Raw genomic sequence first — 16,261 nt, forward strand, 5'->3', positions numbered from 1 at the left:
ATGTGTTTCCATTTACCACGCCCCCTTGTTATCTTGTTAGGCTAGTGCAGGGGTGTCCAAATTCAGTCCTAGAGGGCCACTGTACTGCAGTTTAGCTCCAACTACAATTAAACACACCTGAACCAGCTAATCAAGGTCTAATCAAGCATACGAGAAACTTTCAGGCAGGTGTGTTGAGGCAAGTTGGAGCAAAGTTGGAGCAGTGGCCCTCCAGGACTGAGTTTGGACACCTGTGTGTGTGTGTGTGTGTGTGTGTGTGTGTGTGTGTGTGTGTGTGTGTGTGTGTGTGTGTGTGTGTGTGTGTGTGTGTGTGTGTGTGTGTGTGTGTGTTGGTTTTTGTGGTTTACGAGGACTTTTGACCTGAATACGCACCGGCATTACGGGGACATTTGGGTTTATGAGGACACAGGCCATGTCCTTGTAATTCCGGCAATGTAGATGCCTTTCTCTATGTCCCAGAAGCACCCTCTCCAATTTTCGCGGCATGTCCTTATATACCACAAAAACCTGATTTTATACCATACACTGTGTATCCTCTGTGTACGAGAGTGCGCCCCTGCAGCCGGGTCCTGGTACTGTACCGGCGTCATCGAAAATTTGCATTTTTCACACAAGTGTAAGTATTGAGGCCTGTGATTGGTCAGATCGGTACTGGTAGGCGGGAAATCACGAAAACAAGATGGCGCCGACGGGCGGAGCCTAATTCCGCAGCCCCTATTGGTTGCATACGCAATGAACAACAAGCGAGACAAGATGGCGCCGGTGGGCAGCTTCAGCTTCAGCATAGGTCTGTATAACAAGAGAGTTAATGCAAAATACTAATTATTTAAGTGTTATTGCCTATAATTTTTCATTTGTGAATTAAATATATGAATAAATAGTGATCCTCGATTAAAAATATCCCTTAAATGTCATGTAATAAAGTATAAAAGTAACTTGAACGCTGTTTACTCAGTATTTATACAGTTTATTTATCTCGTTAGCATATGCTATTCATGTAAACACAACCACACATTAACTCGTGCGCTCACATCACATATATTTATTATTATTATTTTAATCCCGCGTATATTATATTAAGTATGGTTTATAATAAGAGTCCTCGCGTTCATTTCCTGTTTGGCCCGGATAGAAGCTGCACCTGAGAAGACATCTGAGCACCTGATGGAGGCTACTGTTATTTTAAAGGTAAGTTCTTCTGCTTTTTAAATGCTTGTGGGTCCGTTTCGCTTGTTTGTTCATGTTTTGTAAGCTCTTTGCAGCTCGTTTTACAGTTATAAAACAGCTAGCTCGCGATGCTAACGGCGCTAGCGAGATTGTGATTGTGTTTAAAGACTGTCAGGAGGGAATCAGCGATGCTTGTCATTTTAAACTGGTTTTCGATTTAACTATAATTGTAACTGCATCATTTTCTGATCGCATGCAATAACCTAGCCAAGCCATCATAATAAGGCGTTGTCATGACTACAGTCGGCATTTCACCCAGTACAGTATCCTCACATACCAGCCTACTGTAAATATTACTACAGTTCTGCTTGATTTAAAGACATTAAGAAACAAAGATTTACTGGCTATGATAAGATGTATCAGAACTGTCAGTCTTATTCAGTCAAATTAATACTGTCAGTATTATTGTCTATAATTTATCAATTGTGAAAATTTATGAAGGAATATTGATCCTCAATTATACATAATTCTTAAATATCATACAATAAAGTATGAAAATAACTTGCTGTTTACTATAATTTATCTTTTGATGTTTATACTAAAAACAGAAGATGACAGAAGACACATCAGATCATGCTGAAGTGAAACAGTGATGGAGAAAGCCCAATCTCTGGAGGAAGATGATTTCACCTGTGTCAGGTATATTATATGTTATTTACAGTCATGATTTTACTTGTTTTATTATTAAAGGTTAAATGTTACTCCGGGAAATAGGGCTACACAATATTGCAGAAAATCTGACATTGCAATATTTAGTTTTTCTGCAATTTATATATTGCAATATGAAAACAATTCCACCAGATGAATTGAATAGCTCTATTTGAAAATAATTAATCATTCTAGGATGATTGGGATAATTTTGTAGGGTAGTGCATCTGCTTAGAGAATAATAAACGAATTACAAGCTTAGATAAACACAATAAAAATAAGATACAAATTAAAATAAGCAGTGCTTTATGTTTTTCAGGTTAATCTAACTGTATTGAGATACACACATTGAGGAAAGCATGTATGGGTCCAATATTATATGCATCCGTTTTCTTAATTGTTTACAATACAGAACCGACTGTTTTCGCTGAGAGTGTTTGTTCAAGCTCAAAGATAAGAGAAAGAGAACTGAACTCTGTGCAAGTTCATATTGTGTTTGATGTTTAAATTGACAGGACTTAAAAACACAAGCAAATGATAAGCTTTCACTCTATGATGGATAAACTTTGCAGTTAATACGTGAATCACATGCGCTCTTAACCGGGGGCAGCTGGACCGTTCGGATCAACTACGATCCCTACACTTGACATTGCACATCCTGTGATGTGACTTTTGTGGATGCACACATCGGGATACAATGCTAAAACCATACATCGTGCAGCCGTAGTCCGTATGGATCGCAGATCAACTATGATCCCTATAGCCTACTTGACTTCATTTATACTGCAGTGTCACACCCACAGATAGGTATCAGTGACAAAACTATATATTGTGCAGCCCTACATGGCTTTATATATGCATTAGGGTTGCACAATATATCGCATGTGATTGTCACGCGCATTTCGTCAGTAAAGCCGGTTCCCTGATTACTGCTAAATCGCCATCACCTGCTTTCAAATGGAGCGGCATTTAATAGACAGAGCCGTAGATCACTGACAAGCTACGCAATATCGCGTTCATTATCGAAGGCGATTCATCTGCGATATGAACGCGATATTGCGTAGCTTGTCAGTGAACTACGGCTCTGTCTATTAAATGCCGCTCCATTTGAAAGCAGGTGATGGCGATTTAGCGGCAATCAGGGAACCGGCTTTACTGACGAAATGCGCGTGACAATCACATGCGATATATCGTGCAGCCCTAATATGCATCACATTACATGCGTGTTCATGGCAGTATGTCAGGTTGTGTGTAGCTTTACACCTGTTTTATGAGGACACGTGTTTTATGAGGACATCATGAGAACATGTTCTTCATGTTTGACTTGACTGAAGAATCTCAGTGTGTTGTTAGATTGACACAAGCCTGGTCTATGAGGACACTAGTTTTACCGGGACTCTGGGGTGCACCCATATGGAAGATTGGGATCGATACTGATAACCCATAATTCACAGCTCACTGTAGCAAATGTCAATATTGAAAACTCATCATTGTGTTTGTTAGATTAGATATAATCATTTTAGAAGTAGGTAAAAAGAAGCACCCTCAGTTGAAATTGACTTTCAATGAGTAATACTGCAATGAACATTTTTTTTCTTTATTTTGATTTGATTTTTATTTGCTTTTCTTTCTTATTTTCAGATGGTAACTGAGAAGAATCAGATTCAGAAGAATAAGATACAGCAACAATAAAGGTATCAAATAAAGTAAAGTAATAATTGAGTTAGTCCTTAAAGGTGCTAAAGAGGATGTTTTGTTTTATACATTTTTGCAATATTACTTGAAACTGTGTTTACTAACTGATAAAACACTATTTATTAGGTGCACTGAAAGTAATAATATTATACAATATATATACAACATCTGTGCACGAGGTAGGGCCTTAAAAACATCAGCCAATCGCGTAAACGATTGGCCCTCTGGCTTGTCAATCACTGCCGTGACGTTCCTTGTGAGAGACGAGCGTGGCTGCGCGCTCCAGTAACTTTCCACACTCCACAGGCGCTGCATGCAATGTTTTTGTCAGGAGACAGGAGTAACAACTGCAGATTATGAGTTACCTGCGGTGAGTCCGACATAATGAATCCACTAACACGACACAGCGAATGCCGCCGGTAAACACTCGTGTTCCTATACTTGTGCACAAGTTTTGGGAGGCGTTCCCTCGAAATGAGCTGCGAAGGAGGGGGGTTGTTCTTACGCATGCGCTCATTTCAAAAACTCAGTAACAGTCTTTGGTTTCTCAGTCGACGAAAAGATCCTCTTTAGCACCTTTTAAAGAATAGAACAGATTTCAGTGTTTCTAAGAAGCAGATTGTTTGCCACAGTTATCGGTCACTGAATTATGATTGTGTGTGTGAAAAGTGAGTCATGATCACTTACTGTACAACTAGCACACCTCGTTTCACCACTATCATACCCCTAACCTAACCCTAACCCTGAACTCAGGGCGCCATCCAAATGTATCTAGTTATCAGTGTCCTGGTAAAACTAGTGTCCTCATAGACCAGGCTTGTGTCAATCTAACAACACACTGAGATTCTTCAGTCAAGTCAAACATGAAGAACATGTTCTCATGATGTCCTCATAAAACACGTGTCCTCATAAAACAGTTGTAAAGCTACACACAACCTGACATACTGTGATGAACACACACACATAATGTAATGAACATTACCATGGGTTTTTAAATATTGAAATATTGATTTGAAATGGATCTATTTTGTGATCTTGTATATGATCTCAAACCAATATTTCATGTGCACATATTTATTGATCGGAAGCTGTGAATGGGGGACACTGATCATCCTGTCCATGTTTAATTTGCATTAATCACTGTCTGACTGTACATTATCCCTTTGATATATTTCATATATACTGAAGGTTTGTAACTCTTAGTTGAAGTGATTGTATATAAAGCTTTATTTCTTATTTTCAGATAAGCCGTGAGACCCCGCTGTCATCAGTGAAGATTGTGCTGCTCTTACTGTGGGACTAGACCAGGTAAGTGAGAGTTGTGCTGTAAGAGAATGAGCAAATGTAGCAGAGACACTTGTGAGATCTAGGCTGTTAACATATTCAGACCAGTGTTTATGTCTAATTTGATGTTTGCAGACTCTCAGTGAGGTTGGACCCTCCGCTCTCAAAATGAACAGTCTGTCCCAGTCAGAAGTCAGAGATGTACAGAAGGTATTGTTTTTCTTTTTGGAAATCAAATTAGGCATGTGCAGATAAATCTAAATCCAAATTCTAATATACTTTGAGAGCCTGATTACAAAAACAATAGACAGTGTCCCAAACACTTCAGCATAAATCAAACATATACAGTACAGCAGTCTAGTTTGAACCAGTATAAGATTCCTTTACTTTTACAATTATTTTGACACTACCGTTCAAAAGTTTGGGGTCAGTAAGAATTTTTAATGTTTTAAAAGAAGTATCTTCTGCTCACCAAGCCTGCATTTATTTGATTAGAAATACAAACAAAACAGTAATATTGTGAAATATTATTCCAATTTAAAACAGCTGTTTTCTTTGTCAATATACAGTAAAGTGTAATTTATTCCTGTGATCAAAGCTGAATTTTCAGTATCATTACTCCAGTCTTCAGTGTCACATGATCCTTCAGAAATCATTCTAATATGATGATGTGATGCTCAAGAAACATTTATTATTATTATCAATGTTGAAAACAGTTGTGTACAATTTTTTTTCAAAATTCTTCGATGAATAGAAAGTTCAAAAGAACAGCATTTATTTAAAATAGAATATTTTCTAACATTATAATTGTCTTTACTGCCACTTTTGATCAGTTTAACTCATCCTTGATGAATAAAAGTATTGATTAATTTTATTTCTATCCCCCAAAAATAAAATTAAAATTCTTACTGACCCCAAACTTTTGAACGGTAGTGTTTAATGTTACAAAAGATTTAGATTTCAGACAAATGCTGTTCTTTTGAACTTTCTATTCATCATAGCATCATTAAATAAAAATGTAAATAAGTGTTTTCAACATTGATAATAATCATAAATGTTTCTTGAGCAGCAAATCATCATATTAGAATGATTTCTGAAGGATCATGTGACACTGAAGACTGAAGTAATGATGCTGAAAATTCAGCTTTGATCACAGGAATAAATTACACTTTACTGTATATTGACAAAGAAAACAGCTGTTTTAATTTGGAATAATATTTCACAATATTACTGTTTTGTTTGTATTTTTAATCAAATAAATGCAGGCTAGGTGAGCAGAAGATACTTCTTTTAAAACATTAAAAAAATCTTACTGACCCCAAACTTTTGAACGGTAGTGTACATTCATATGGCCAATTTTCTTTATTTAAAAAAAGTGTCAACACTTTACAGTAAAGTTTATTGTTAGTATTAGTTAACATGAGCTAACAATGAATGAACAAATCCTGTAGAAGTTTTATTAATCTTAGCTAAGGTTAATCTCAACATTTCCCAAGACATTTTAGGATCCAGTGTTGTATCTGTTAACCTAAAATATGCATGTTCATGTTAGTTCACAGTGCATTATTAACTCACATTTACAAGGGTTTTGCTCAGTTGATTCATGTTAGTTAATACAATAACAAATGAGACCTTATTGTAAAGTTGCAAAAAATATATATATTGCCTCACTACTACTACTACTACTACTAATAATAATAAATAAAATTAAATAAAAATGCAAACAAGTTATTGGTCAACATTACTTAGGCTACATAAAAAGAAACACAGTACATGTGCTATGGATGAATAAAATGAAAGCCTGTTGGGAAATGATTTTACTCAAACCATATTGTTGATGAAAATAAGAACAATACAAGTTGTAATGTTTTTGAAAAAAAAAAAGTGTATATAAACATCTTTATTAAACATCTTTAGCATTACTGTTTCAAATAACACTGTTTTAGCATGAACCTGAAGAGCTGAATGAACACCCATAAACCAAAGCGCTTTGTTAGATGGTTTTAGCTCAACGGGATGCAACTTATATATGATAAAGTAGATATTTATACAAAAAAATTACAACTTATACCTGCACAAAATCATGCACAGATGTACATGAATTAAGTCACAAAGTGTGAACTCCTGTTCTGGATACGCTCCCCACAACAACACGCTAAAAAACGGCAACTAATCCAAAATAATTCACAGCGTTTTATTACAGTCATGTTCTCATTATAATGTTATGTATATATGACAGTCCCAGCCATAGTTATTAATGTTATCCATTGCTGTTTGAGTGCGCATGCTGAAGAGATGATCACCGGTAGGCCTACAATGAAGCGCTTTCCTGCCGCGTTCATTAACTCAACCAAATGCATCCTATATGAGTTTAATCAGATATATATACACAAAATAAAAAAATACAACTTATAATTCCACAAAAGGCTGCGAATGCACAAGCAAACTGACTGTGCTAGTCATAAAGGTGTAACTCCGCAGATGCGCTCTTCGTGTAACAACGCTCTGATTTCACAGATTTGTGATTCACCTTAACTGTATCTTCCTTCAAGCAGTTCAATACTATCATGGAGAACAACGCACATCATATAATCCATTATTTATCAGTGTTAAAATATCGGCCTAGTTCGGACTGAGAATGATAACATTAAAATGAGCATTTATCGGCCAGTAAGATATGGTGGCTGATATATCATGAATCCCTGATTGGTTATGGCAGTACATTTATAGAGTTTTAACTATATGCATGATTCCAACGTTAACTTATGTCACTGTTTTAAATGTGTAGGTCACTACTATAATGCATTAGTTTGATCACTATTAATACTGAGTGGTTTAAAATGTACCATCATACCTGAAGACATTTGTGTTGAGCATGTGAACACAATAGCCAATCGGATGCGTTTGTTAGTCTGTATGAGTTTTTGCTTAGCGCGAGTGCTGCATGTTGAATCCTTTCATTATAACCAACAAAGTATTGACACAATGCCAATAAAAGATGCACAACGTAGACAGACACACACACACAACTTCATTTATTATAATGGACGTTTCTGCAGAAGTGCAGCTTTGTGTTTCTCGTGTTGTAATCGATAGCTTCAGTGGCTAATATGGCAGCGATCTTTGCTTTCTGCAGGCCTATATAACACATTTGTTTATGCTGCTAACTACACATTGCATAGTTTCTGGATTGACAAATGTATTTATATGTGCGATTAAATCCAATTGATGCTGATAACCATAGCAATGGGTGGATCAAAATAATCCTGATGCTGTGTGTCAAATGATCTTTTTATTAAGTATTGGAGTGTAAATGTAAAAAATAATAGACCTCCCACTTTTGCAATGTAATGTATTACTTTGTTCATTTGTTCAAACTGGCCACTCAGTGACTTTTTACTTTTAAATGTACAGATATTTAAATATAAAATGGTTCTAAGCTCTTTCTTTTGTCATCTGTCCTGACAGAATTAATTATTTAATTTGTGAATGAATAGGATATGTTAAATTCCAAAATTTTCCTTCACATTTATTGTGGATTTATTGTCAGTACTGTGCTCACAGTTCACATGGGTACAGTATTTTGTACTGTGGATACAGTGTTCATCCACCACCACCAAAGAGCATTTCTGACCCAGGAAAAACCCTGTAATGTAAAATAGTTTTCATTGTATGTTTTCAGTTGACAGTGATCAGTCAGTGTTAATCAGTGTTAAGTATCTGTACTGCTTCATTTGGATCATCTCTGAATCCTTTGTCTGTAGTAGAATGTTTATTTTTCTTTCTTTACCTTGCTTTCAGGTGAGCCCTGAGAAGGACCAGTTATCAATGGACAATCAAGATGGTGTTAGACGGAGAAGGTAATAAAAAGAGCATTGCATCATTTTAGAAAATGCTAGTCTAGTGAGAACTTTTTCACATAATCTTTGGGCCTGTTAACACCTGGTCATTTCATGTGTTTTTTACTGATTTGTTCAAACAATTTCATTTACGATTGGCCACATAAATGTGTCTGTACAGAATCAGGGGCCATATTCACAAAACATCTTAAGGCTAAAAGTAGCTCCTGACATGCCGATTTAGGAGAAACTCTATAATGTCAGTCCTAATTTTTGCTCTTAAGAGTATTTCACAAAACATTTTAGTGCTAAAACTAGCTCCCAAATCTGTAAAAGGTTAGGAGTAGTCAAGAGGACTCCTAAATCACTAAGACCAAATCACAAACAATCCTAATGGCCGTTGATTCCAATCCGCCCAAAGACACTGAACACTATTGAGACAATAGCGATAGAGCCTTGGGTGCTGAACCTTTTCTTCATGCATGTAATAAATATTTGGATTTATAGATTTGAATTTATGAAAAAATGCCAAAAATCTATAATAAATAAATAAATAAATAAATAAAGTCCAATTACCTGTAGCAGTTGTTTTCACAAATTCACACTTACAAATAATTGAATAGAGTAAAAAACCAAGTGTAATAAGTGTATTTGGCGTCCTGTTCAAGGCGGTCGAGGGATCAGAGTTTGAAAATTTAGCCCAAATCCATAGTACTTCCTCATATCTCCACTGAGAGTGAGGAACGGGGTGGCGACGGGATGCAGAAAACGGTCGAGGAAACTATAGGTGAGATCGGCTCTAGTCAGTGTATATATACCTCCTCTCGAGCCAATTAGACTGCTTGAATGTGCTCCTCCCAAACTTTGTTTATAAAACATCATTTGACACTTGAATTCTGCAATCTCTCGAGATGCAGACATGTAAGAGGCTGACAATTAGCTGAACGTATACTAGTTTAATTGACCCTTCGCCAGGAGTTTGATTGACAAACAATCTAACCAATTATAACGCTAAATCCACCATTTTGTCCGACAAAGCAGTCAGGAGTTTAAGATTAACCTCGGTGGACTTGAACTTGAAAAATGGTGTACTGATGTCTTTCTGTGTTTTAAACAACATTCCTTCTGATGTTCATTCATGTTTATTTGATGCTATAAATGAACTAGTAGGAAGAGATGATCGATTCACGAGCCGCTTGAGCGGAGGCGCTACAGCGATCTGTCTTCAATTCCCGCGCTATGCGCAGATTTAACAGTATTCACATCATTAAAAGCTACCGCTTTGAGCTCCATTTTATTGATCATGAGCAGCATCAGCACTGGTCAAATCATTTATTCTCACATCTTTTAATGAAGATGATTGTGTGAGCGTTTTCGACTTTTTAAGTTTCATTTGAGGTATTTTGCACGTCAGCTTACTGAAGAGATACTCATCTGTTCATCTGCGCCAACGCATGCTGCGGTAATGCTGTCATATCTTTCTATAACATGCCTATAACACATTCTCACATGTTTATTATTTAGTATTTTTGGGAGGAGTAAAATGTATTATTGTATAAATTTATATATTGTTTTAGACAACGTCCAGAAGTGATTTGAGCGATCAGATTTAAATCCGTCTCGAATGCGTTTTGGAGGGCATTTACACCTGGTCTTTTCATTATTGCATAGCAATCCATTCAGAGAAAATGCATGAAGTGACCAGGTGTAAACAGGTTTAAAAAAAAACGTTTGAACCAAATGAGCTGAAAATATTTTTATATGCCTCATAATAGTGCTGGGTGGTATGACCAAAAATTTATATCACAGTATTTTTCAAAATTATATCGGTTTCACAGTATATGACGGTGTGTGTGTGTGTGTGTATATATATATATATATATATATATATATATATATATATATATATATATATATATATATATATATATATATATATATATATATATGACTGGGCGTTAACCACATTTTCTACTGATTGAGAGAGGAAATACTGCAGTAGATTGACTAGAATGCCCTTTTTTACTGTCAGGATGAGTGAATATTGTAGAAAAATTCTACACTAGAGTTAATACAGGTTTACAAAACCCCACAAAATGATGCTGTGGGGAGACAACAACCAATAAAACACAGACCTGCAACACATTCATTACAGACACATGAATATTAAAATATGACCATGGAGATAGAAAAAAAAAAAAAGAGTTGAGGGCACTTTAAGCATTTTAAAAATCTAACGCTATATAACAACAAACTGCCAAAAATAGGGAGAAACGCGGAAGAACATTTAAACTGTCTAAGGATATTTTCAGTACATTTAAGAGCACTACAGTCTCTGAACAAATGACACACGTAAGTTTAACACAGAAAGCAGTTAAATAAAGCAGTTAAATTTTTGACCATTCTTCTTTGAATTGTCAGTCTATTTATTAACTCACGTCGTCTTCTGTGTAGCAGAATAACCCATCGTGTCATCGCGGTAGTGATCAGACGTACAGTTCAGTGTCCTTTGCATAACGTTACATTTCATTTGAAGAAGACGTGATGAAATCACTCGTTCAATCCCACAATGCACCACAATGAGTGTACAGCCGATGCACACACAACGGCTGTCCGAATTCACTCACTCGTTTTCATTCATTCTTTCAAGTGAATAATATAAGTGGATAACATAGGGAATAGTGAATGAGGCTTTAGGGGGTGATTTCGGACTTACTGTGATGCGATCTCATCTGTGCTCTCACTACAGTGCAACAGTGAAACGGGACGCTCTCAAACAGTGACGGGCTGCGCCGCGTTCTGAACGTTGGTTAAGTGACACATACCGGTATTGCGGTATCATCAAAATTCATATCATAACAAAAATAAATACCGGTATTCGGTATGAACCGGTATACCGCCCAGCACTACCTCATAATAAGATAAATTTTGGTCTTTGTGTTTTGTTTCATTGCTTTGGCAAAGCATTTCAAACAAACTAAAATCAACAGCGCGATGTGGCTTTGTGCCCTTATCAAATTGCAAAAGCTGATAATTTGGAGATCACACTTTGTTCACTCGATCATCTTGTGATTCGGTGTTTTCCACGTCTCAGTTCACAGGGAATGAATGTAGTGAACTCTATCTCAGCAGTTTAACATGCATTTGGGAACGCAACGAGCACCAGTTACACATTTCACATTCGCATTATTTACAAAATTTGTGTGGTCAGTTGTTTCAAGTATTTCACTTGATTTGTAATAAGATGCATTTATAAACCTGTTTTCACTGAAACAGCTTAAGCGAAGAATTGAAGACAGAAGTATTGTAATGTCGTATTGTAAAATAGTTTTTCATTTACAGTAGTAGTATATTTCTGTCTTGGCAATAATTCTAATAATAGTCATCTAAAAGTATTAGTTATTATTATTATTTTTATTTTTATTTATTATTAAACAGCATAAAGTTTCATAAATTACTTTTGAAAACAGGTTAAACTGAAGATGTTCTTGTGTTTTAAAATTCTGTTTTTCTTCAAGATGAGATCAGTATGATGGATCCTAATGCCAGTGATCCTGATGAAAGTGTTTCTCAGGATGTTGTTCCTGCTGGAGCTGCGCAGGCGTCTCCAATAATGCTGGTATGTGTTAACTAACAGGTTTATGTTTATTATTATTTTAACCCATTATTATTTTAGATTATTGCCATAAATACAATGCATAGATACAATTATATATTTATAGTTCAACTTAACATTTGTATTTTCACGAAAGAAAAATGGTTTTAAGCCAGTTATTTATATCTATTGCTGTAGTGTGTCAGTAGGAAATATCAGTTTATATTTCCAAACATTCCTTTTGCCATTAATTGTAATAATTAATGAGCAATAATCAGTTATTATATACAGAGATTTTTGTACTTATATAGTGCAACTTTTCTATAAGAATATTATTGGAATCAGGGTTGCACCAACATTGTAAATCTGGTTGATACAAATGAGTTTATCATTTTTGTGTTGGTAAAACACTTGGAGATGTTTAAAGGGATAGTTCACCCAAAAATGAAAATGTGATGTTTATCTGCTTACCCCCAGGGCATCCAAGATGTAGGTGACTTTGTTTCTTCAGTCGAACACAAATGATGATTTTTAACTCCAACCATTGCCGTCTGACAGCTGTATAATGGGTGTCAATGGAAACACAATTTATGAGTCAAAAAACATGCACAGACAAATCCATATTAAACCCTGCGGCTCGTGACGACACATTGATGTCCTAAGACACGAAACTATCGGTTTGTGTGAGAAACCAAACAGTATTTATATAATTTTTTACTACACCATGTCCAACTGCGTTCAGCACTCGGTTAGTGAGGTCTGATCGCGCTCTGACAACAGCAGTGATGTCTCGAGCATATACTTCAATGAGTGCTAGACATTACTTCCGCTGTTAGACCGTGATCAGACCTCACTGGTGTATTAGAGGTAAAAAATTATATAAATACTGTTCGGTTTCTCGCACAAACCGATCTTTTCGTGTCTTAGGACATAAATGTGCCGTCACAAGCCACAGGGTTTCATTTGAATTTGTCTATGTATATGTTTTGACTCTTATAAATTGTGTTTCCATTGACACCCATTATACAGCTGTCAGACGGCAACAGTTGGAGTTAAAAATCATCATTTGTGTTCGACTGAAGAAACAAAGTCACCTACATCTTGGATGCACTGGGGGTAAGCAGATAAACATCACATTTTCATTTTGGGGTGAACCATCCCTTTAACAGGCTAATAACATTTAATCTCCAGAATAATATTTTGTGTCACTTGAAATTTTATTTTTAGATATCAAGTGTATAACCAGTTTTAAGTTCTAGGTATTTGAGAGTTAAATCTTAGTTTCCTGATCAATATGTAACTGATTTCTTGCAGATGTTCAGAAGATGCCCATTTGGAAAACTGCTGAGTTTGTCAAGGTACCTGAGGTTTAAATTAGAGTACAACCATCATTGTAAGTACATGAGCTTTAAAAGAGTGGGAGCTTAATAAAGTATGTATCTGTACAGAGAATGAGAGTTCGGCAGAAATTAAAAAACGGAAAGGAAAAGGACAAGACGGAAAGGACAAAAGGTTTGCTGGTCAGATGCTGAAGTTACAGCTGTAATTGATCATTTTAAGGCACATATGACCAAAGGAAAATTGTGGACAAAACACAAGAGATTTTGTAAGAAATCAAGGAATTAGCTTGAAAAGAAAAGCACAAAATAAGTGATGTTACATTGTGTCTCATTTGATGCTGTTCTGTAAGGATTATTATTTTAGTTGTTGGTTATGTTAGTTTCATTCTAGAGCATGAATATACTAAGACTTCACTCTGTAAATCTCTAAAGTTTAACTGTTCTTTAAAGCAGTAGTTTGTCACAAAAACATGACAATTTAATATTCAACATTATTATTGATCTGACTGCATTGACACTATTGTATGAGAACTGAACTGAGCTGGACGATGACATGACTGTTGTCTCCAGAGCTGCTGCTGCTGTATAGATGAAGTGAACTAAATTAATAACTGATGAGTTTTACAACGTAATTGAATCAACACTGAACTGACTCAGGCTGAACAATGACACAATACTCTTCTAGAGCTGCTGTACAGCCCAAACAATCTTTGTTGAACAATGTTCCTGTTATGAGGGCTGCTTTGAAACAATATGTAGTTTAAAAAGCGCTTTATAAATAAAGGTGACTTGACTTGACTCAACAATTCTGTTCACATTTTTTCAAAGTTTTGAATGGTTGCCATTTCAATATGTCAAAACAGTAATGATGCTGTATGCTTTCTGATTACACAGATTACACAGTTGTCCATGTGTTATTGACCTAGTTTTTTAGTTGTGGATTTCATTTTCCCCTTAAAATGCCATTCCATGATGGTATTACATGGTTAAAACCGGAAAAACTCGATGTTTATGTTGTTATTTTAAGTCATAATTAAAGTACTTCTAATACACACTGGTCCCTGTAATGTTGGAGTGTGTCAGGTGTGTATTGTGTTTAAGATCAGGTACTCATTAATCACCTCAGTCTTGCTAATACACCATGTCATCAGGTTTGTGTGTTGTGTGTGGTCATGTACCTGTAAAACACACTGGTCCCTGTAATGTTGGAGTGTGTCAGTTGTGTATTGTGTTTAAGATCAGGTACTCATTAATCACCTCAGTCTTGGTAATACACCATGTCGTCAGGTTTGTGTGTTGTGTGTGGTCATGTACCATTAAACACACTGGTCCCTGTAATGTTGGAGTGTGTCAGGTGTGTATTGTGTTTAAGATCAGGTACTCATTAATCACCTCAGTCTTAATAATACACCATGTCGTCAGGTTTGTGTGTTGTGTGTGGTCATGTACCTGTAAAACACACTAGTCCCTGTAATCCAGAGAAATGACATGTTTTGTGTATTGTACAATAGGTGTCCTCATAAATCAGGTTGTACCCAAAAATCACAATTATGTCATAGGCGGGAACATTTTTGGATGGGCGGGAATGTCCTTGTATACCACTGATATGTCATGTTGTCATATTTTCCGTTCTGTTGTGTTTAAAGAAACTTTAAAGCCAGATGTGTGATCTGCAGATCAAAACAAAATTTTTGATAGTTTTATCATCACTGTAGGGCATCGGGAAAGGTGTGTCCCCCTAAACCACAATCCTACTGGTTTGAGCATCAAAGTCCTCGTAAACCACAAAAACCAGTATGTGTGTGTGTGTGTGTGTGTGTGTCAGACAGTCAGTAAAAGTCCTGCTTTACCTTTACTGAAATAGTCAGTTTCATTAAAAAAAAAAAAAAATAATATATTTTGTTATTTTCTCCTTCCCTAATCACGTCATTGAGAAGTAAAATATTAGATGCTTTGTGTAAGAGCCATTGTTTTGTTTGTGATATGCTTTCTGTTTCCTCTGATTTGCTAAGATAATATAACAATTTTGGAAACTAATCAGCAATTGAGCGTATGCCAGTGGTGTGCATGCGATATATTTTAAGTTGAAACGGGTGAGGCTACATCCTTTCTATTGTTTACAAGGGACATCCTATTTATGAAATGAAAAATGGAGAAGATCTTAAGATTACCACATGACAGTTTGTATTTATTTAACTCACCTGGCAACTCACAAATGATCCTCTAACAATACTTGAACTACAAATTCTCCTTCCGTGACTTTCTGGCTTTTGTTATGTGTGGAACAAAGAGTCATATACAGTATACTTGTTGTAAATGTAATGTTTGGTGTATTGTATCATGGTGGATCATCATAATATTTTTTGTTGCATATTTTCTTCTTAAATGACATTCATAATACACTTCATGTTTTATGCTAATAATTATTTTCTGTGTTTATTGGGGAATTATTTTCTGTGCCTCATTACACAGAGTGAAATACAGTAGATAATTTAATTTAAAATGAGCACATTGTTAGATATAAAGTGACAAAAAAAGAGAAATAGACACAATTTCAAGAAATAATGTCACGATTGTAAGAAATTCAGCCACACTTACAAGAACAAAGTCGCAATTTTGAATTTTGAGAAATA

The 16,261-nt window shown here is 35.7% G+C and overlaps 1 long non-coding RNA gene across 2 annotated transcripts; it reads left to right on the plus strand.

The window, feature by feature from the left end:
• Positions 1 to 237: 237 nt before the first annotated feature.
• LOC125249351 lies at positions 238 to 14,426 on the plus strand. Of its 2 annotated transcripts, XR_007180539.1 has the most exons (10): positions 238 to 787; positions 1,133 to 1,188; positions 1,776 to 1,866; positions 3,517 to 3,569; positions 4,814 to 4,878; positions 4,990 to 5,064; positions 8,656 to 8,714; positions 12,212 to 12,312; positions 13,603 to 13,646; positions 13,737 to 14,426. It is a non-coding gene; the product is annotated as an uncharacterized LOC125249351 (long non-coding RNA). The 2 variants fall into 2 exon arrangements; XR_007180540.1 differs by lacking the exon at positions 238 to 787 and having other exon boundaries at positions 799 to 1,188.
• The last annotated feature ends 1,835 nt before the right edge of the window (positions 14,427 to 16,261 follow it).

This window comes from Megalobrama amblycephala, linkage group LG16 (genome assembly GCF_018812025.1).
Source record: "Megalobrama amblycephala isolate DHTTF-2021 linkage group LG16, ASM1881202v1, whole genome shotgun sequence".
Taxonomy (NCBI): domain Eukaryota; kingdom Metazoa; phylum Chordata; class Actinopteri; order Cypriniformes; family Xenocyprididae; genus Megalobrama; species Megalobrama amblycephala.